Raw genomic sequence first — 24152 nt, 5'->3', positions numbered from 1 at the left:
TGGGCTACAAAGAAATGATTAAATCTTTAGATGCAGTTTTAAAGGTATCCCAGATAGTCTGAGGAGAAATATCCGGTATCTCATTATCAATAAAAAAGTATTTTGCAAAACTCTCAACGTTTTGTGTAAAAGTAGGATCCAGGAGAAGAGAATTGGTAAATCTCTATTGTTTAGTGCCAGGAGTATCTGGGATAAGATCTAATTCTTGTGTCAAAGGGGCATGATCAGAAATTAATATGGAAACAATTTCTGAGTGTATAATATGTTGTACAAGAGACTTTGAGACAAACAGATAGTCAATTCTAGTTTGTTGGAAATGGGCATGGGAGAAAAAAGTGTATTCTTGCAGGGATAGGTTACAGAGTCTCCAAGCATTGAGTAGAGAGATCTCCGGTTTATAGTAGATGTAAATTGTGAATCCTTGGGTGATTGGATAAATTTGAAATTGGAGTGACAATCAGTGAAGGAGTCCACAACCATGTTGCACTCACCATCAAAAAATGTAATAATAGTCATTTAAAGACCTCAATTTAGATAAAACATCATTCCAGAAATATCTATCTACCTGTGTGGTGGCATAGACATTGAAAACAGTTACAGGTATTTTATTAATAGTTATGGATGCAGTAACCCACCTGCCCATGGAATCTGAGTCATTGGGAAATAACTTGAATATCTAAGAATTTATTTCAAAATATAGCCACTCCATTACATTTCCCTGTACCCGGGTAAACAAACATTTGACCAACCCATTGTTTTTTAAGTTTAAAAATAAATTTTTGGGAAAATGAGTTTGTTGCAGCAATACAATATCACCTTTTAGTTTGGAAATGTGTCTCAAAACCCTCTGGCATTTTATAGGCAACCCCAGTCCTTTAATATTCTATGAAACAATTCTTAAGGCGATTTAAGGAATAGCAAAAATCTTGTAACATTTGATATATAACCATAACAGTGAAAAAGCAATGAGATATGGATGACTAATTAATTCAAAAAGTAAGCAATGAAACAGCAGCATAAAAGGATAATATAAGAAAAGCTGTATGTAATCATGAGAAGAGAAAGAATGAAGAATAGAAAAAGAAGAAGTAGGAATAAAAGAAGCCAACATACTGAAGAAAAAAAAAAATGACATACCTATAAAACACGCAACAATTTTAGGGCCATGCAAATGTGGGTTTACACAACCAAACTCCAAATGTCTGTCAAAGGAAGGGAGACCAAACCACACAAATCGATATCCATGTAATTTTGAAGAGATATGGAACATACCCAAAAGAAGGAATACAAGAAACAACAAATAAGACCATGTATGATGTGAGAAACATTGAGCATATTAGATACCTGGCATTTAAAATTCTGATGGCAAGGAAGGTATTAAAAGATTTAAAATTCTACAAAATCAGGTAACAGTAGATTCGGAAGTATCCATTGCCTCACTCATGCAGCTGGCAATGAATTTTTGCAGGAGAGAGGGGTGTTTATAAGTGGTAGTTTTGGTATTGTATGTTACTTTGAATAAACAAGTGAGGAATAAAACAAATCTGGCATTGGGAAAATGGAGAGCTGGTCTGATATTGAGAAATTATTTCTGTCTGTCTGCTGTAGATTAGGCAAAGTCCTGCTACAAAAATAAGTTGGATCCGAGATAAATGATTATCCTCTAGGTTTCTGTGAAGTTGAGGCAGAGTGAGGAGAATGCCCAAGTCTGTGTGCCCTTTGTATATTCAAAAGAGGGGAGGTAGGCAAGTCTAAGACTTTGGGAACAAAGGATTGCCGGAAAGAAATGGGATCGTAGCCCACTCTTTCAGCCAGACCATAAATGCGTAGATTAATTATCCTATTTTGATTTTCTATGTCTTCAGCATGTTTTTAAGGACTAGAGTTCAGATTGCAACATCTTTACAACAAGTACAGTATCCTTGAGTACCTTAACCATTCATTCCATCTGATTAACTCTATTCTCCATTGTTCATGCAGTGTTTGAAGCTGAGTATTAGTTTCCTACATATAGGGTTTGAGTGCCCAGATTTCCTCAAGCAGAAGCTCCATTGAGATTGTAGTATGGTATTTTATGGGTGAGGGAGGGTTCTTTTTAACTATTTTATGTGTTGAGTTATTAGAAGTTGTATGCAGTTTAGAGTACATTTTGGTCATAGAGGTGGAGTGAGAGTCCGTCAAGCTGGAGGACTATGAGGAAGATTCTTGACAAGAACTTCCAGTGTCATCCATATCCACCAGAACAGAGAAAGGTTTAAGAATGGTATCTTTGGTGCTATTCTCGGTAGTCGGTGGTTTACTAGTGCTGAGTCGAAGGTTACTTGCCCTACCCTTATGTGTCAAACAGTCAGTCAGCCTAAGGGGCACATAAGCAAATAATAGGTGGCAGACAGATATAGCAGAAAAATATTGTCAGAGTCTCTGCCAAAATTGCGCAGTATTATTGAAGACACCAAAGGAATTACAGGTGAAGTATTACTGCAGATGCCCCATTGTAATTATTCGAAAAGCGGCGGTATTCTGAGGCAACAGAAAACAAACATAATGTTGTGAGGCATAAAAAGGAAAAACAAAATGGCAGACGCAACTTTCTCATAATCACGCCCACCAAATTCTGTTAAAATTAGACACTAACGAAGCAGAGAAACATCTCTGCAATGAACCTGCAGCGAGGTGAGAATCCCCGGCAAGTTAGCAAAGGAATGTGTTCCGTAAAGAATATGACCGTCTCTCTGGCGCGCCCTACATAGAACTCATGGACAGGCAACCCTCCTGTATCAGCACCAAGCCATGCCCCCCCCATGTCTGGGGCAACGTTAATGTGACTGATTTACAGAGGGCAGAGAAGAAATGTATTAAAACTCCATTGGCTGTTCCTGTCAGTAGCTCCTCCTATATTTGCCATCAGGCTTTGGGGTTGCCCTTTCTTAAAGACAGACTAGCGTAGCACCCCTTCTTCTGTGGCACACTATTTGGACAAAGTCGAACGAGGCTTTGAATAGGGAGATATTAAAGGACTCTTTAGGCCTTGATTCAGCAAGAGATACAGCAAGAAGGTTTGCCGAGAGATGGTGTGAGCAAGTATTTTGATTACCCAGACTTGCTCCAGTCAATCAGCAGGTATAATTTTACAGCTCTTTTTACTCAATATAAAAGTAATACAAATCTATTTGGCTAAAAAAGAGCATTGCTATGAATATAATGAATGGGTGGGGCATAATCTGGCCGTAAGAGTACGTCAAAAAGTGGCGGCAGGCCAGATCTCGGAAATTTATGATGCTAATAAAAAGGTTATAACAGACTCTTTAGGCATCCGAGAAATGTTTCGGCTTTTTTATCAACACTTATATAGTAAACAATCGTCCGAGGCAGCGCTGGATATTCAAAAGTATTTAGATAGAATTTCTTTACACAAGGTTGATCCTATCGATAGAGAGAAACTTGAGAAGGTGCTGACCCACGAAGAAATATTGGGGGCTTTGCAAGATCTACCATCTGGTAAAGCGGCTGGCCCTGACCAGATTCCATTAGAGTTCTACAAAATATTTATAGATATTTATTGTATTAGACTTGATTGAGGTTATCCTGTTGGCTCCAAGGGGGGCCTGCACCCGAGTCTTGGGCCGAAGCGGATGTTATAGTTTAAAAAAAAAAAGATAAGCCACCTAGGGAGCCAGGTTCATACCGTCCCATTACATTACTGAACAGTGATGTCAAAATCTTTTCGAAAGCTATGGCCACAAGGCTAAACAATATTTTAAGGAAAACTATTCACCCCTCAATGGGTTTATAGCCGGCCAGGGGACCACGCAGCACGTACGGGGAGTGATAACACTTTTTGATGCCATTGAGATCTCAGGATTTTCTATGGGAATCGGTGAGATGGTTTGGGTTGGGGAGGGCTTTATTAAAGCAATTCAGGCATTATATTCGGCACCCACCGCTCGCCTAAGGCTAAATGGTGACCATACTCTGCCCTTTATTAATCAGCGGGTAACCCGGCAGGGGTGTCCACCTTCACCCCTGCAATTTGCAAAATATATGGACCCTTTATTACGGCTATTTGAGGCCAGTAATTGAATCTCCCCAGGGCATTGAATCAAAAGTTGTATCCAACGCTGATGATGTGGCCATCATTACTACCGATCCGTCTTCGGCATTGACGGTTGTAGAGTCAATAGCACAAGATTTTGGCACATATACAGGATATGCTCTGAATCGGACTAAAACACAAGTTATAAAGAATGAGTTAGTTAATTGTGAAGATCCTTGGGTCACAGATTCAGTAGTGTATCTGGGAATTACGATTAGAGAGTCTGGTAGCCAAGAACATCGAGCCAGTAATCAGGAAGGCTAGAGCTGATTTTGAGAGACTAAATAATCTTCATTTATCATTGTTTGGACAATGTAACGTGGTGAAGATGATGTTTTTGTCAAAAATTCTTTATTTCTTCAGGGCAATCCTGCTGGAATTTCAAAAGCATTGATTTATTACCCTGGAAGGTATTATTAATCGATTTATTTGGGCACACAGGAAAACTAGGAGGGCTTTCTGGTTTATGTCTTTGTCACAGGAGAAAGGGGGGTTCTCAGTTCCTGATTTTCGAAGTTATTATTGGGCTGCTGCTCTCCAATACATGGGTATATTGTTTGGGTCACTTTCCGGGGATGTGGAAGGGGAAACAGAACTCCCTGATGTTTATACGCTGTTACTGGGGGAGCATGCAGAGAGCTGTTTTTGGAAATTTACAGAGCCCAGAAATTACAAAAGGACTAACTTCAAGACTCTTTTAGCTGCTTTTAAGATCTGGGGGGGGGTTAAAAAGAAAAGATTGGGGGGCGTGGCCAAGATGGCGTCGGAGTAGGACGCTTCTCCTAACCTCTCCGGCGCCGATCCAGCAAAGCTACTTATAGCACGGCGCTGGGTGAGCGGACTGGCCCCAGAACGGTGGCGGAGGTCTCCGACACGCAGCGGAGTGACCCGGAGCCATCGGCGAGGCGAGGCGACGCCTGTGGCGGCTACAGGAGCGGCGGCGCTTTGGGGCCTGTGAATCCCCGGCCTGGAGTAGTTGGGGGCCGGCTCGCTAGATCGAGGAGCCCGCCGCGGAGGAGGAGAGCTCTGACCGCGTCCCGCCCGTGAGTCACCCTGCGCCGGCTACCGGAGTTGGAGCGCGCTTTGCCGGAGCCAGTGAGGGGGCGGACACGATTATCGGTGAGCCCCGGGGGTGCCTGAATGTGACGGTCCGAGGAGCGGAGGGGGCCCAGAGTCGGCGGAGCACCGAGGCGCCGCAGTGCACGTCCGGGGGACGGAGGAGACACCTGAGGGGCAGCGGAGGCTGAGCATTACGAGGGCACTTAGGAGACCTGGTTCCGGGGAGTGGGCCCCCACCCTGGTCGGGAGAGGAGTCGGGTGGAGCCAGGCCTGCGGACAGGGCCCACCGAGAGAACTGCAGGGAGCGCGGACTGCCCACAGCGTGGAGGCGGCCTGGTGACTGCTGTGGTGTATTGCCCCTGACCTCACCCTTCTGATCAACGCAGTGCCACCCACGCATTGGGGGGGTGCAGACACGTGGCGGCTGGACATCAATAGTGCCCTGTTGGTCGCTTGAGCGGATCGGTCAAGTCACGCAGCCCACCGTGCGGCCTGGACAGCGCGACGGACGGTCGCTGGGGCCGCAGATCCCGACGTTGGACCGGTGGTCGGGGCCAAGTGTCCTGGGTGCGTTACTGGGCAGAGAACGCCGCGGGGCCATTTCATCTGGCTCCTCCTATGGGATTGAGTTGCGCTCTGCGTCCCTGACCTGCGGATCCCGAGAAACACTGCACTGCTTGTCATCGGAGCACCGCCTGGCGGGAAGCTCCATCGACGCCATCTTGACAGGGTGACTGCGGCCTGCGTCGTACCTCAGCTGGGGCGGACGGACTGAGCGGGCCTCTTACTGCTCCGGGGATCCCATAGTGGTGTCCGCCTCTGGTTCCTGGAGTAGGGAAATCGCCTTGACCCGCGCCTATCTAAGAACCCTGAAGATGTCCAACGCTCTGCGTAAGGGAAAACCGGGGAAGGATGGCGCCTCTAAATCCTCGCAGCAGCCAGCCTCACCTGGGGCGAGTGGATCGTCTCGGCAATCAGATGATGAGGCGCCCGCCACCAAGGCCTTTATGACTGAGTTGTTTGCCGCTATCAAGGAGGACATCTCGGAACTCCGTGCTCAGTTAGCGTCGGACCTACGTGAGGTGCGGAGAGATGTGGATGGAATTGGCGAACGAGTGGCGACACTGGAAGACCATGATCTGAATGTTGCGAACGACGTGCACCAGCTTCAGCAGGACATCATCCGCCTCACTGAACAGAATCTGGATCTGCAGGCCCACTCAGAGGACTTGGAAAACCGATCTAGGAGGAACAATATCCGAATTCGTGCGGTCCCTTGGGAGGGTGAGGATGGAGATCTACGTGGCTATGTGCAGGCCCTGTTCTTACAGATCTTGGACGAAGAGGATGTGCAGGAAATAAGAATGGATAGGGTCCATAGAGTCGGTTTACCTAGGAGAGGAGGGGGTCCTTCTCCGGACATCCTCGTCTGCGTGCACGACTTCCAGGTGAAGGAACGCATCCTGCGGAAGGCAAGAGCCATCTCCTCCTTGCAATTTAGGGACCACCGTCCACAGCTCTACCAGGACCTGGCGGCGTCGACGCTTCAGAAGAGGAGGGAATTCCGCCCAGTGACTGCCTTTCTACGGGACCGCAACATCCCCTACTCGTGGGGGCACCCCTTCCGTATCATATTCCGCTGGCAAAACCGGCTGGAGCAAATTCGCTCTCTTCAGGCGGCTAAGGACCTGCTGGGCCTGGATGACGTTCCTCCTTCTCAAGAGGCACGTACCTCTGCATCGCGGAGACGGCATCGATCGTCCTCCTGGCAAAGAGTTGGTGCATCCCCGAACCGACGGCGGCCGGACAGCGCTGCCAGCTTGCAGGAACGAGGAGATGCGGTGGCATCGGTGGCCTCCACCACGTTGGCTGATTCTCAGCAAGGCTCAGGTGCAGCGTGATCCTGGATCTATCGCAGATTGGCGCCGGAGGGGATCTGGCCTAAGGTCCCGGGGGTGCGTTTGTACTTTTGGAGAAGACACCCCGGACCGTGGCCCTGGGGGTCACCGAGTTGGTACCCTCTCCCCGTTCCCGTTCCAGAGGGGTTCTTGTGCCCTGTGATCTTCTGGAACTGTTGAGGACATTGTTCAGGTTCAGTGCCTTCTGTTATTTTCTATTGTTGCTCTGTTTGCGGGGGTGGGTTGGGGGGTGGAGGGTCCTGGGGGCGAGGGGTGTGGGGGGGGTGTTGGGAATTGGGGTGGGGGGGATGGGATGGTGGTGGCGCCCCGAAGCTGTGTGCGCGAGGTGCTGTTTGCATTCGAGGTGTTCTTCTCTAGCGCCTGTTGCAGGGGGTCTCTCCCTGGAGCACTCTCTGCCTCATGCATAATTGTGAGTTATGTCATTGTAGCTGGCTGCTTGATGGTGAGAGGCATGGAGTTCTTGGTTGGGCGTTGTGCTGTTTCCCGGGGAGGGACATGGGCCTGGTCACTAGTAGTGGCGTTTCTATCCAATTGTCCTCAGTACGGGTTACCTTGCGGGACGCCATGTGTGCCTGGCTCTGGGAGATCTGGAGGTGCGGCTCTGGTGACGAGTGGGGGGTGGAGAGGGGGCTGGCAGGGGTTGCTCGGAGTTGGGCCTAGCCCGGATGCATGTGAAGTAGAGGTAACACTGGTCGGGAAGTGGGAGGGGACCATGCTGATGGGCTTCCAGTGCAGAAAATCCCTATGTCACTATGCCTATTAGTATAGGGACCTGGAATGTGAAGGGTCTCAACTCCCCGCAAAAGCGCCAAAAGCTCTGGAAGTACCTGTCGGATCACCATCTTGATGTGGTGGCCCTCCAGGAAACCCACCTAGCCAGGAAGGATGAACTTCGACTTCGGCACCGACAATTTCCCCTCATTTATAGGGCATCAGCGTCCACTAAACATAAGGGGGTGGCCCTCATGTTCAAGGCGTCCCTTCACTTTCAACCTCTGGGGGTGAGCGGTGATAAGGAAGGTCGATGGCTAATGGTAAAGGGGTCCTTGTATGGCCGACAATGTACTTTTGTGGTTGTATATGCCCCTAATGCTGGACAGAATGGGTTTCTACAGGAGTTGCTGGACAGGGTGGGAAACTTCGTGGAGGGGCACTTGTTCCTCTTGGGGGACTTTAACATGGTGTGGGACAAAGGCATGGACAGTTCGGGAACGCGCCGAGCGGACTCGGGTTTTTTTTCGGTTGAAACGCAACGACAAATGGAGGCTTTGGGATTGGTGGACAGCTGGCGATTCTTACATCCACAGACTAGGGACTATACATTCTTTTCCTCTGTACATCGTTCTTACTCCCGTATAGATCATGTTTTTATTAGTCAGGCCCTCAGGGGGGATACCCGATTCTCCGGTGTCTTTCCGATCTCGATATCTGATCATAGTCTGGTGGTTCTTGGCTTGCAGTGGCATGTTGGCGGGGACGGTTGGCGAAAGTGGTATTTTCCGGCGGCGTTGACTCGAGATGAGGTGTCTTGTAAAGAGCTGCGGAAGGCTATAGGAGACTTCATGGCGCTTAACCCGCCCTCTGATACCTCAGTGTATGTCACTTGGGATGCGTGCAAGGCCTCCCTGCGGGGCACCTGCCTCGCCCTTAACGCCAACCTCAATAAACTTAGGAGAAAGGAAAGGGAGGCCCTGGAAGCAGAGCTTGCTCTTTTGGAACAAGCACACAAATCCAACCCGTCTAGGGTGACTCTCCGTCCGTTGACGGCGGTGAGAGGGAAATTGAGGGCCCACTATAATAACCGGGCTGAGTTCACCCTCCTCCGCCTCCGCCGCATCTCCTACTTTCAAGGGAACAAGGTGGGGCGGCACTTGGCACTGCAACTTCGCGAGAAGGACTACATTGGGGGAATAAGGGACCAAGCGGGCTCTGTACAGCACAGTGACGCAGTCAAAGCGGATATTTTTGGCCGCTTTTACGCTGATCTCTATTCGGGTGACGCCCTTGACCCAGAGGCTCAAACTGCGTTTCTGAATGGTCTCCCGACACCGCAGGTCTCCAGAGAATGGAACGACTTGCTGGGTTCCCCCATCACTAGAGAAGAGGTTCTAAACGCCATCAAGGCTTTAAAACTTCACAAAGCACCAGGCCCGGACGGCTACACTGCCCTGTTTTACAAGACGTTTGCGTCGGACCTCTGCGATTACCTGGTCTCCCTCTTTAATACCATGGCATCGGAGGGCAGAACTTCTGAGACTATGGCCGAAGCTTTGATCACCGTTCTCCCCAAACCGGGGAAAGATCATGCCGAGTGCGCTTCTTACCGGCCGATAGCACTCCTCAACCTGGACGCTAAGTTGTACTCGTCTATAATCGCGGGGAGGCTGCAGGACTTGATGCCGGCTCTGGTGCACCCGGACCAGTCCGGATTTATAAAAGGACGGCAAACTCATGACAACTTGAGACGAGTGGTCCACCTGATCGAGAAGGCTACTAGATTTCGTATCCCGGCGGTTTTAATAGGACTCGACGCGGAGAAAGCCTTTGACCGCGTTGATTGGGGCTTTTTACATCGTACCCTGGAGGCCTTTGGGTTTTCACCCCGCTTCATAAGAATGATCAAGGCTAATTACAGCAACCCTCTGTCAAGAGTGATGGTTAATGGCCACAGATCCGGGCGCTTCCGTCACTTGCGTGGAACACGTCAGGGATGTCCTCTCTCCCCACTCCTCTTCGCTTTAAGTATTGAGCCGCTGGCGCTTGCGATTCGGGAGGACAACAATATCTTGGGCCTCCCCTTCTCCGGTGAACAGCATAAGATTTCGCTGTTTGCGGACGACGTGCTGCTATCGCTTAGAGATCCGGAGCTATCGTTGCCATACGTTCATACGGTGCTCTCTGACTTTGAGAAGGCGGCGGGTTTTAGGGTCAACCTTGACAAATCGTATATCCTGAACTTGACTCTTTCCCCTGAGGAGGTGCTCCGATTGCGAGCGCTCACCCCCCTATCGTGGTCGACTTCATCTTTGTTGTATCTGGGAGTGCATTTGACACCTACTCTAGGCGCCTTATTTTCGGCCAACTTTACACCAATGTTGACGACGATACGCGCTGAACTTGAGAGGTAGAAACCGAGGTATATTTCTTGGTTGGGTAGGATTCACGCACTCAAGATGGTCCTCCTCCCGAAACTTCTGTATCTCTTCCAGGCGTTGCCCATACCGGTGGACTTAGACTATTTCCGTCGACTTAAAACGCTGATGTTGAAGTATGTGTGGCAAGGTGGCAGGGCACGACTTTCATATGCAGTACTTCGCCGTCCGCGAACGGAGGGGGGAGTGGGGTTCCCGGACATGCACATGTATTATAAAGCGGCGCAAATGAGAATACTAGTTGAATGGTCGCAACAACTTTCAGAAAGGCATTGGCTCCATATGGATCGATGTGTGGCCGGAAGATCCATTTGGGATCTGGCCTGGAAACCCAAGGCTGACCGACCCAGGAATGCATATATTAGCACTCCAACCAGCACGGTGTTGAAGGTCTGGGACACACTTAGTGGTGACGACCGATGGACTACCTTCCCATCTCCATTTACCCCTATTCATTTTAACCCGGCTTTTCCTCCAGCATTGACTGACGGACCCTTTGACGTTTGGAGGGAGGGTGGTTGCCGAGCTCTTACCCACCTGTTTCATGGGGCGACACCTCTCACCTTTCATAACTGTATGCGAGATTATGGGGTTCCGCCCACTGAACGTTTTCGTCACCTTCAACTCTTACACTGGGCAACATCGACTGCAGTGGGGGACGCCGCTACTAGACCACTGACAAAGTTGAGGCTTTTATCCTTCGCACGTCTACGATGAAGGGAACGATTTTCTTCATATATGGGATGTTACTGGATACCGCGGTTTCCCCCCGCCCTCGTTATATGGACCACTGGGAGGCTACCCTCGGTAGGGACATTTCTGACAGCGAGTGGAGGAGCCTTTGGCGGGATGTGGCGGCACATAACCACTCCACAGATCTTAGAGAGGCTCACTTAAAACTCTTGTTTGACTGGTATTTATACCCCTCTAAGTTGCATCGGATCTTTTCGACTACCTCAGATAGGTGTTGGCGGGGCTGCGGTATGTTGGGGGATTTCCGCCACATTTGGTGGGATTGTCCCACCATCCGACCCTTTTGGTCCGAGATTCTGTCCCATATTAAAGATGTACTGGGCTATCCGGTTCCGAATTCAATAGAATATGTGCTATTGGGACTTAGGGACCCATTGTTAGAACATCAGACTAGAGCTGATAAGCGCATGGTATGGCTGTGTTTGGGGGCGGCCAAGTTGACATTAGCAGCTGCCTGGAAAAACCCATCTGCACCGGCCATCTCGTTATGGCACGCGCGGCTGTGGCGCCTCTTGAGTATGGAGAGAATGTCTGATATATTTTTGGGGAATTTTAAAAACTTCATGTTTACCTGGGGTCCCTTGGTGAGATTCCTATCCCGAGGTCTACCTTCTGCGGTCTGCCCCCCAGCACTTCGTGCATTACACCTCTTTCAAATTTAACCATTTACATATATGATGTTGTGCTGCATGGATGTTGGTCGCCACCACCAGGGGAAAGGTGGGGGGTGGGGGGCTGGGGGGCTTGAGGGGTGTTGGGGTGGGGTTGCAGTTTACTCTTTGTTGCGACATACCTTGCATGTGGAAGTGACCTGAATGGCATTCCTGAATAACTGTGCTTCTGGTTGGGGACGCCTTCTCTTGTAACCCTTTGGACATTTGCTACAGACTTGCCGCACCCTCCAAATCGGTGCAAGTTGGCGAACACGAACATAGACATGGGCGGCGACCAGCACAGTGTACCTTATATGACTTGGGGTTCTATAGCAATATTATCTTCACCCCCTGTGTGGGGATATGTGGCGGTTTGTCGCCTGTTCCTTTATTCTTCTCCTCCTTCTCTTCTTCTTTCTTACTCTTCTTCGCTTTCTATTTCAATCTTGAATGAATAACAAATAAAAAAAAATTATAAAAAAAAAAGAAAAGATTGGGCTGGGAAGACTTAATCATTACACTCTGCTTTATAAAAATCCCACTTTTCCAGAAATCTCTTCAGATGAGGTCATGGCAGTCTGGGCAATGAAGGGAGTTCGGATGGCCTGGGATCTAATAGCGAACGATGGGTTTTGCCAGTTTGGCGATATTCAGCTGGAGTTTGGGTTGGAAAGGGGTAACTTTTTTAAATACTTGCTGTTGCGTAGTTTCTTTGGTAAAACATTGGGGGGTTTTGATGGGTTTAAAAGAAATAAAATCATAGTCACTATCAGGGTCATTACTAAGGCCACTATTTGGTTATTGTATGCAGAACTGATAGCATTAAAACAAGATGATCTGGCTAAGCATGAGAGTAAATAGGTGGATCGTGTGGGGGCCGCACCAGAGGGGCTTGCAGAATCTCTAGAGTTAGCTCAGATGGTTTTGTGCTCTGCCGGGCTCCAAGCGCAACATTTCAAAACTGTCTTTGCTTTATATTATACTCCGGCAAGAATAGCGCAGCGGGGTGGGCTTTCGGGGATTACCTGTCCACGGTGTGGTGGGTTGGCAGCAGACCTCTTGCATATATTTGCACCGTGCCCACGCCTTCGGTGTCTGTTAGAATCCATCACGATATTCTTAGATTGGTCTCTGGGGCTAAAAATTATACTAACCCCAGCTTTGGTCTTACTGAGAGTAAGCTGTAGGAAACAGAATGATGTGGCTTATCAATTTCTCTTTATGGTTACGGCTGTATTACGGATGAGTATCACCTCTGCCTGGCTTGACCCTTCACCCCCCACTTTTCATCAATGGCTATCTCTCAATTTATACAATGGATAGAGCTATCTATGAGAGGAAGGGGAAAACATTGAAAATGTTAGGGCGGGGTATTTGGGCCGCCCTAGCAAGATGAAAGGATTCATAGAAATTATAACAACCCAGGTTTATAAGCCGAGCTGGTGCACTGATTTATTTACGGGGGTTTAGCTTAGTTGTTCTTGTTTTTCTTGGTTAACCCAGATTTATGCTCTATGTTTTTTTTATTTTTTTTGTTTTTGAAGAAATGTTGTCTCCTATTGCTTAAAATGTTTCTATTATTGTGATGCTTTGCAATTATTTTTAAAGTATCATTTTGTAACCTTCTTCCTAAAACCTCATATTGTTGTTTTTTTAATTTGGTTGTATTCATGCTGATCTCTGGGAAAAAATTTAAAACTTGAATAAAGAGATTTATAAAAAAAATAAAAGTTATACAAAAAGTACCTATGAGGAGAAAAAGTCGACTGTCCACAGTGGACTGTTAACCAGCTTTGGCAGTCAGCCTTTTCTCAACTTGATAACAAACCAGCAACATAGGTTTCTGTTAACACGATGTACTGTCAACATTTTTCATTTTCTTGTTTCTTATCCTGTAAAAGAAACTGGTCAGTTTCTTTATACCCTCTTTTGTGATCTTATCTCCAAGCAAATCACCTTACATGTTGTATTTTTTTGTAGGTAGTATGATATTCCTATGAAGCATTTTATTTTACTTTTGATAAAAGGTTTGAACTTTGCATGTCTTTCAACTCTTAGGTATTTACAGTTACTCCAAACTGAGATAATCTGTGTTTCTATTGCCAGATTCATGGGGGCAGTTAGAAGGATAAGAAGTCTGGAACCTTGGGCATATTTGACTGCTTGTAGTTGTGTTTGGCATCAGTAGATTTCTTCTTGCTGTTAATTTTATTAGATTAAAAATGGGTCTTCATTTCTAACCATACTACTCATGAAGTCCTTTTAAAATTAATACTACTATGATTGTTATATACGCCATAATCAAAGGATGACCGAGTACCCAACTTTATGGTTGAGTATACCAACCATGTATTGTTATTTTTTATCATCTCACAGTAATTTGTAATTATCATGCCATGGTGGTTACAAATTTAATTGTCTTTTTAGCTTGTAAATATGTTGACTACTTTTAACTCTATATTTATTCAAAATGTGTGATGATTTTACTGGCCGTAATACCATGACTCAAATATGATGATGTATACCAGGATGAACTGAACTGAACTGATAATGTAATGTAACTCTGAGTAGACACCCTATATCCCACCTGTGTCTTGATTACTATAAAATTGTATTTTAATGAATTTTAATTGTACATCTTTTATGATGCAATTGCAACGAAATAAAGATTTTTGAATTGAATTGACTGCTTGTAAACTGTTTTTTACCATGCTCTTTGTGTTTTTTGATTAATTGAAATAATCCTGTATGTTTATTGTATTGTTATCCACTTTTTATGTATATTTGCTAATTGATCTGTTTTTACACTGATGATGAATTGATTTTATGTATTATTATGCATTTTTATCTTTTTTGGCTGGGTCATTGTACCTCCGAATAAAGAAGTGTGATACCCAATTCAGTTTCTGCTTGCAAATTAGTACAAAGTCATCGGTTATCGTTACTTGGGTTGTCCTCAAGACCCTCATGGATAGAAATGGAGCTGTTCTCCTTATGCTTCCTGACCTCACTGCTATTCTCATTTGTGTTCATCATCTTAGCCTTATCCTCTGCCCAGTTGAATATTAGCATTCAAGACAAGTATTTGGCTGGATCTCTTCCTGCCTCTCATGCTGCCTTCAGATCATCTAAGCTTCACTTTTCATCTTTTCTCCTCCTCTCTACATAGATGTCCCACATGCTCCATCATTGTTCCATTGTTTTTAAATATCTCTTTTAGGACACTGTCTTATCTTATCTGATTGAATATTTTGTGTGACCTTCTAGAACTACAACAATGATTTACTGAATCTACTCAAACAGTAACATGATCAGAGGATCCTGTCTTGTCATGATTGTTGCAAGCCTTTGACACTAAACACTAGCAGAACAAAACACGGGCAAAATAAAAATCAAGACAATTGCATCTTTTGACACAAGTGATGGCTCCTTCCTAGTTGACTAAGAAGCTGTTACCTCAGCATCATTGGAGAACTACTTGGGAGTCCTTTTAGCCAAGCATTCCAGATTAACTCGGTTTAGCTCCATCTTGCCATCACCTAAGAATGCTCCGCAGAATCGTTCCTTTCCTGTTCTTCCCTTTTCTTAGGTCTCTTCATTTTGTTCAGGGTACAATTGCTCCGGTGCTCTTGCATCTCGATTATGCCAGTACTCCCCACCGAGGTGCACTTTAATATCTTTCACACAGACACCAATGGATCTGGAATATTGCAGCATGTCTCTTTTTTAAATATAGCCACAGGGTCACATCAGCACAGTTCTGCAATTGCTTCCTGTAGCCAGAAGAGTCTCCTTTGTGGTCCTCTGTGACACCTACTGCAACCTACTTAGAGGAGGATTGGACTTCCTCATATGGAAAGTGTGCTGCTGTGCACCAAACACAGCTTTTGCTTGGAGAACCATGTCTTTATCTTAACCTTTTTCCACTCCATGCAAACAACAAACCTATTTGCATCAAGTGTTCCTAATCATGTAGCTTCCTAAAACATCCAAAAACCTAAATTCAGGCAACCTGACACACAACCTCTGAAGACAAATGTTGTCCACTCCATCAGGACCTATTACCTAGAAATAGGTGACTCAAAAAAACCTTATTATGTATCAGTATGCGGTTTCCACTTACTGGTGGGCATAATCCCACACCTTGAATGGAACACATCTCGGGCAATCATATGTGGCATAAAGACATAGATCACCTTTACTCACATGAGGAACCAGCATCTAAAGCAACCTCCCTATCTCTGTCCTAAATTCCTTTCATCATGTTCTCTCAACACTGGCTCCTTCAAAGAGCATAGTGCAGACGGAGCATATTCAAGATGCTCTGTTTCACTACAACTTGATGCGCATGCTAATCCAGTTCTCACTCAAATACATTTTGTTCCACATACAGACCATACCAAAACATTTCCCAAATACACATGTATTCACAGCATGCAGTCAGGGACAGATAGAAGCCTTTTGCAGCCAGTAATGCTCTATATATAAATATAACGGCAACAACTTTCATTATTGAGCCCAAAATATTCTCTCTATCATATGAAAGCAACACACAAGGTTTCTATGAACTGTACCATTTTATGATCCACAGTAAAGCAGACTATGGCAACGTTACCAGCATTGCATGGATCAGCCACTCCCTGCTGCATAGTTTTGTAACACCTAAAAACAAACTTTACAGTGTCTTAAGTTAGTGAAAGTACACCTTCCCTTCTTTTACATCAGTTTCTTACTAGAATTTTTTGTATAATCTATATAAGACTTCTACAGCGCAGTGAAATAGAGTCCTGCAATCTACGCTAGAGTTTCTTAAATATGTAGAGTGACAGCTTTCTGGGTAAGTCTATCATAGGACTTTTTGGTGGGGCCAGGTCAGTCAATAAATATATTATACATAGTGCCAATTAACTTCAATTTGTTGAGTGACATCCTTCTGGGGATCTACAGAAATCTATCAATAAATGTATTATACATAATGCCAACTAACTTCTAATTGTTGTACATTTGAATAGTGGGGTCTCAAAAAATAAACAATATTCCCTCTCGACCTACACAATTATAGTAATAACCACTTCTCTATTTTGGCAATTATTTTTTCACACAGAATGGCAACATCAACTTCTTTTCATTTGTATTTTTTATTTTTATTATTTTTTATATATTGTTGTAAGTACAAAATCTCATTCGTCAATTTATCATTTATAACATATACATTTTTTATAATTCATTTGATAAGACATATAGTGATTCATTTAAGACAATAAAAATACTTTGTAACTCCGTGCAGAAAAAACATATAAGATTAAACAATTTTATCAGTTTCACAACAAACAGACTCTCTCATTCATACTCCATTCACTCCTTATTCTGCGTCTGAGGGATCGCAGATTGAGGCGCGATATTGTTACGCGAGGTCGACGCGTTTCGGCGGTATGAGACCACCTTCCTCAGGACCTTCTGGCAGAATAAACAGGTATTCATAAACCAATAATAACCACTGCACGGTATGATATCTGTAACAATAAAAAATATATGTATATTTGTATCATAAGCCTCACAGATTTCTTCAAATTGATTTTTCTAAGTACTAAACTTTAGGTTGCCCTGTGTTTCCATCAAAGACTGACATTTCATATTTCTGGTTCTAATACTTTATATCCGACAAAGGTTGATACATATCCAGTATAACAGTTTCTGCCTCAATCTCAACAAAATTGGTTATGTTTTAGAGAAGAATAGAAAAAGTAAGAAAAAGAAGAAAGAATTACTAAAATTTTTAAAACTAAACTTTTCAATTTAGAGGCTTATTTATCATATGGATGTTAGATTTCCTCCAGCGTACTATTGGATACCGTTATAACATTGCTCCAAATTACTTTATGGATGCTAAGCTAAGAGGTTCAACCTACAAAAGTGTTTACATATTCTTACCCGGAATTTTCACTAAGGTAGACCCCTGCTTCGGTCACCCAATCTTAACACAAGGATATAGAGTTCTTTGGGCGATCCTAAGTTGAGTCAAAAAACACTTTGTATCAATGCCTATTGATTTGAAAGTCGTAAAGATCTCTATGCCAGTATATTTGTCCACACACTGAAACCATCTATTTCTCAATCCTTTACAGAATTCAGAGTTTATCTTGAATTTTATCTTCTTTCGGCGAACCAAGGTTTTCTGAAAGAAACCAACAGTTTTCTAAGGAATATGACTATTGTGATCACTACAATTGTATGAGGTGTAGTGCGCTACTACTGACCTTCTTAACGCACTTGTATCGCCAAAGACAAAAGGCCTTCTCTTGCGCCTATTTTATTCGAGCGTCTCCCTTCTGTGATTTTTCAGCATACGTTTTGATTTCTTTTTCGATAACTGAAACCAAAGAAAAACTATGATTATAAGCTGCCTCTTAAATAAAGTATGGTATCGCTGTTTAGTTAACAAAAAATAAGAGTCAAATTCTAACTTCCCTATTAATGTATCTACTCTACTCGGTGGCAGTGAGTCCTGGTAGAGCCCACTTTACAGAAAAACTAAACGCTGCGCTCTCCATATCGGCATAGCTTACAAAAATTAAAGTCTAATTCCTGAGTCCTACTTACTGGTTCTTTTTCAGAGTTGCGCGTTATCTTGATTCTGCCGGCATCTCATCGTCACGTAGCGTGGGCCAGAAATCCTTTGCATCGCGTCTCTTTTTATATACCAATTGTTTGGCGCCAAAGTATTCAGTCACATGATCGCCATAGTGGCAGCCATTGTTAAATGGTGTTACTACAAATTATGGCTTTAATTGTCAGAAATTATTATTGTACTCCTACTATTACGTATTTGGGTCCTTTTTCTCCCAAATAGAACAAGAAGGAGATTTTAAGGAATACAATGATGTTTATACCGATTCCGTCTTATATACTATTATGGTCACATGGTCGCGGAAATGGCAGCCATTATTAAGTGGCGTTTTTTCTCAATTTCTTTTTGTTTTCTTGTTTTTGTTCGTATTAGCGAGTATATGTCAACATGATATTGTTACTTTGTCACATTTTGATATTCTCAGGAAAAGTCTTCAAATTAAAAGTATTTAATGTATATATCCTTTTGAATAGTGGGGTCTCTCCATTGGCAGACTGGTTATCATAAAAACTAGGGTCACATCAATTAGTTTAGATGCATGTTCTGAGGTACTTTGATAATCTGTGCCAGAGGCTCCAGGCCCCACAGGATGGTTGACACAGGCTTAAATATAATTTTGAACAGCTCTTTAAGTAATTAAAAGAATGTTTGATGGCCCCTGAAGGTAAAGCTTCCTCAATGTACAACATATTACCAGCTGTGCCATTCCGTGGAAGAAAGGTGGTTGACACTGATACTAATTGTGTTGATGTAGGCGTGATCTGTCTTCTTTTGGAGTGAAAGTGTCCATCATCGAACCTGGGGCCTTCAAAACAGAAGTTGTAAATGCAGATGTCTTCAAAAAGAGGCATGAAAATATTTGGAACCTTCTTCCGTCTGAGGTGAAGGAGAGCTACGGAGAGGACTTCTACCAAAATCGCGAGTTCTTGACTCTTTCACGCAACTTGTTTTGCCAGCATTTGTATTTTCGAGGTTTCCTGAGAGCAGACCAGTCTTTGCTAGAGTAGTGTGAGAAATTACTTGTGATGATGTATCTAATATTGTCTACATCCATAAGGCAGTGCCAAGATTCTATTTCAGTTTCTTGTTCTGTCATCTAGGGTCAGACTGGCCTATAGTGCTATCGGGCAGTGCCCCATGGTGTAGTATGAGAGGTAAGACTTTGGGCTGTTATTGTTTAGCAATTTGTGGGCCAGTTTTATGTCCAGGTGGGCCAGGTTTACAGTTGATTCCCCTTATGTTACCGCAAACATTGTCTGCAGCAAACACAAGAGTATGTAGTCTCCCATACCTTGCAATACACCTATACATTGTCTCTTTACAAGTCCAAAACTTGCCTGATTTGCAATTTTTGGCCACTTTTATAGATATTTGATTCCCAATTGGGAGCCAGTTTTATTTTGGACCCAGACCTATTTTTGTCCCCAGACCGACCCTGCTGTTATCCCATCTTCTCCCTCAGCTCCCTGCTCTGCTCTGTCAACCCATCTCTACTTTATTATTGTCCTGCTATCACATCCCCTTGTTTCTCTAATTATGTCCCATTTCTTTGACTAATCCTGTCTTCCATTTTTAGGTCCCACTCCTGAAAGGGGATACCTCATTTTACCAACACTTTAAAAAAAAGTACCTGTAAGAAGTAGCTCAGAGAGGGAACGCTAGGCCAGCCAATGCCAATGGATAGCTCCATTGCCCCATTTGTTTTCCAGTTGGTAATTGTATTTAAGTAGTCCTTGTGCTAGACTTCAGGGGCAGCATAATGAGTGTAAGAAATTAGGATATTAGTTCTACTGGATGTGAGTCCTGCATAAGTAAAAGGTCCACAATTGTCTTCTAACTGGGAATCCAGTGCAACATTGCAGCACTTGATCTTTCTGGGTAACAAAGCAGAGCATTCCAAGGCCTACTCAGTGAAGGTGATGGAGAATAGTAATCTCCATCCGCTGGTATGCAATAACAACACTTAATAAATTAATGTATAGTCAGTGTTTTGTCTTTGAAAACGGAAAGGTACACCTATTACACAAACACGCTCACACACGCAGAGAAGTTCGGTGCATTAATTTACAAATATATACAGTAGTTAGATGAAAATATGTTTGGTGACACTTTTATATCACGTCATCCCTGGTGGGTGCTCACCCTAATCACAATACCCCCAACCGATACCAGATGCAAATTCACAATATAAGGGGATGGTATAAAGTGGGCCTATTGGCTTTGTCAAGAGGTCGCCATATCAATATATATATGGCAAGCATATTGGATTTGTCAAGGGGTCACCAAATCATAATATACGGCAAGCCTTTTGACTTTGTCAAGGGGTCACCATATTATAATGGCAATACTCACAGATTAAAAATCACTATCATATCAATGGAATTGATAAACATATTTAGATGCAATCATTATCATTAATAAAACCTTCACAATATTTCTCCATAATCCTACTCAATAACACATGTTAAACAAAACATTACGAATCAAAACGACATGGGTCAGAGTCTTTCTTTTACTGTATGTAGGAAGGTGGAATTTGACTGCATGGTTGCCCCCACTTTTGTCCTGGTGTTTTGATGGTTTTTGACTTAGTTTGACTGGGATCACTGCTAATCAGGGACCCACCCTATCTGCTTTCCTCTTTAAAATGATTGCATGTACATTAGGTATTCTCCAGATTGGTTACTGGGTTACCCTTGTGTGTCCCTAGTATATGGTACCTTAGGTACTAAGGGCATAGGTACCCCAAAGGCCTACCATGAGCTGAAACATGTATAATGCCACCCCTGGGAAGCCTTCGAAAATGGCACCACAGGTCTGCTACCACAGTCAGGGTAAGGTGGTGCATGCAGCCCTTACTAAGATATAGGTTACCTATATCTACCTCTAATCACTGACGCATATAAAGCTATACGGTACTCCTATGGCAGGCCTTATCTATCCTGAAGGCAGAGTGCTTGGTTTTGTGTGAGAGGATGCCCATGCATGAGCAGGACCCCTCTGCAGCTTTCAGAATCTATTCTCTGTAGCTGTTCTGTGATGCAGCCAGACCATATACTCTTAAGTGCATTATAACTTCGCGATAAATGCTAACTTTGGAATGGCTGCATGGAAACATGTTGTGATTGGTGTCAAATACTTTGGAATCCTATCCCCCCACCAGTTCTGGCATGGGGTAGAATTCCACCCTTATAGAGGGAGAAGACAAGTAAACACTTACCTAACCGCTAATAGTTTAAAAGAGCCCCAGCATCACAAAATGGATGCTGCAGCCACAGGCACGGGTCTTACCTCCTGCTGCTGGATGAAACTCCAGCAGGGGAGGACTGGACAACAGGATTCCTGTCACAGGGAGGTGTAACCACCTCCCCAGACAGGCCTTAGTGTCTTAGGGGTGGGTGGGTGCATTGAGTGAATGCTTTTCAGACAGTGCTGGGGGCACACTTGGTATCCCTGTGCATACCCCAGTTTAAACCGCTTGCAGGGATGCTCAGCCCCTGGTCCGGCGTGAAATTGAACAAAGGGAAAGGGGCGTAGCCACCAGCCTCCCTGGATCCTCCCATAGGTGGATCCCTAGAGTAATTCCAACCCCTAAACTTAGTATAAGTATGGGAACCCAGTCATTAGGACTTTAGATTACCCTGGACGAAACTCTGCAACATATATCCTGGACCTTCGACATTCTATTTCGACTAGAAGATGGAAGAATCTCCCTTGGGGTCAAGGAGTGACTCCCCTGTTCAAACAGGCACCAAAGAAGCATCTTGCTGGTCTGCATTTCCAAGGCTCCCCATGGATACCGCCATATTTGCGACTCAGGACATGGACTTCCAGACATCTCCGAGGCCAACACGAGATCCCAGCAAAGCTGAGACCCCCAGCCATCACGAGAGACGTGGGACCAGAACTTCTGGACACCGTGCACATTTGCAAGTGCATCAACTTCCCGAGCTTTCCCGAAGTTGTGGATTGGGCTACTTGTAATCCAATCCCCGAGCACCATTTGCACTGAAGATTGTGGGCCTACACTCCACGAGTGTTCCGTGGGCCCGCTTCTAGCATTTTCGCTTGAGGCTCCCTCGCGATCCCTGGTCCGTCGACTGGTGGGTCCCAACGAAGGTAACTCTTCTGTTTCTTGGGCTTTCCTGGTTCCTCCAGATGTGCCCTGACTCCCCTCCAAATTGGTGAGTCCCTCAGACCTTGCTGATCTGCACCGAAGCCAATCTCTGCTGTCTGCATGGGTTGCTGTTGCCAAGGCTTGTTGGGTCCCATCCGGAATCTGACACGGCAGAACTCGACATCCTTCATGGGACAGCTGGAATCCAGGTTGTCGTCAACACCTCCTGCTCCTCGTGGCTGAAGAGTAAAGCTTCATCTACTTCACCTGCAAGCACCCGACATAGGTTGGCATCTTCTCTTCACCTTCCTGGTCACTGGCTAGTGACCCAGATGCTATCCCCTCTGCTTTCACATTCTTCTCGACTCCGATCCAGGCTTGGATCCACCCGGACACTTTCGACTTGGTCGCCTGCAGCACTTTCTCGCAGCTCGCCATTGTAAACGACGACGAAACCAGACACGAAAAGACACCTATGCACCCGGCTTCCCTGGGTGGAGTAACACGAGTACTCCAGTGCTCCCGTGTGTATTGACTCTAGAACTGCCTAGTTCTAAAGTCCTCTTCTAAGTGTCCTTCCTTGGTAATTTTCCAACCACGACTTTCGCCGTAGAAGTAAATGGTGATTCGTGGCTGTGTTTAGATACTGCATGTGTCCCCCGTGGGTCCCCTGTGTCACTACCTTGGGTGTTTCCTGGTGGCCTCAGCAGTTCTAAAAGCTCTAGGCCTTGTATCTATGTCAGTAGTGGTTCTTATACCACTTTCTTAGTATATGGTTTGTGAGGTCCCTAAGGCTAAAGATATACTGTACTCATTTACTCTGTGCTAAATAAGTTGAACTGATGTCCTTTTGCCTCTAGCCTCATAAAGAGACCAGAGGAGTGTGTTTAGAATAAATACATTTATTGTATATATATACCTCCTGTGGTTGTCGTTTCATTTGGTCATTCACGAGATTATAGTCTGGTAAAACAAGCTGCTTTACATTCCTTCAAGACTTAGCCTGAGGGCTGCTCTCCACAGCTACCACTAGGATAGCTTTCTATAAGGTTGTCTTTAACCTACCATCAATAAGGGGTCGTTTGGACTGGTGCAAGGTGCCCACTAGAAGAGTGGACAGCATATGCCAGGCCAACTTCTCACAACCACGTGCATACTCTCCCCATCTTCAAGAGCGATTGAAGCATAACATATTAATGATTGGAAAATAATAGATTCACTAATTCCTAATATGCTGACATAGTCTTCCAAAGACCAACAATTTCCACACAGTGTTTTACAATGAGAAGATGTGGAATGTAAAATATAAACCAAAAGCATGTCTGTAATCTAAATTGATGCATATGTTTATTTTTTAACCTTGCAGTTTACAATGGAATCTTTGCCATAGAGAAGATGACTACCATCCTATCACTGGTCACAGACTGCATGGAGCATGGGTTGACAGCCGTTTACCCACGAACCCGCTACACAGCTGGCTGGGATGCCAAACTTTTCCACGTGCCACTCTCTTACTTTACCACTATATTGGTGGATACCATTCTCGCCAAACTTAAATAGATTTACATTTTAGAGGGTCAGCAGGGGAAAGTTGGTATTTCAGTGCCTGGCCTTGCTTTTTCGTAGGACTGGCTAAGGTGCAGGTCATTCCTTTCTCTCTCTTTCACTATGTACACAGTGGTGCTGGAACAATTTTCAGAATGGGGGGTGCTGCTATTAATGTTATGTCACTGAAGTCATAGGGATTGTGAAAAACATAAAAATGAGTGTAGCAAATG

The 24152-nt window shown here is 44.7% G+C and overlaps 1 pseudogene; it reads left to right on the top strand.

The window, feature by feature from the left end:
- LOC144785115 (retinol dehydrogenase 7-like) overlaps nt 1-23934 on the top strand; it is a 46537-nt pseudogene extending 22603 nt beyond the window's left edge.
- Nucleotides 23935-24152: the final 218 nt, after the last annotated feature.

The sequence above is a fragment of the Lissotriton helveticus genome, chromosome 10 (assembly GCF_964261635.1).
Source record: "Lissotriton helveticus chromosome 10, aLisHel1.1, whole genome shotgun sequence".
NCBI classification, from domain to species: domain Eukaryota; kingdom Metazoa; phylum Chordata; class Amphibia; order Caudata; family Salamandridae; genus Lissotriton; species Lissotriton helveticus.
This window is presented reverse-complemented; position numbering and strand designations above follow the sequence as displayed.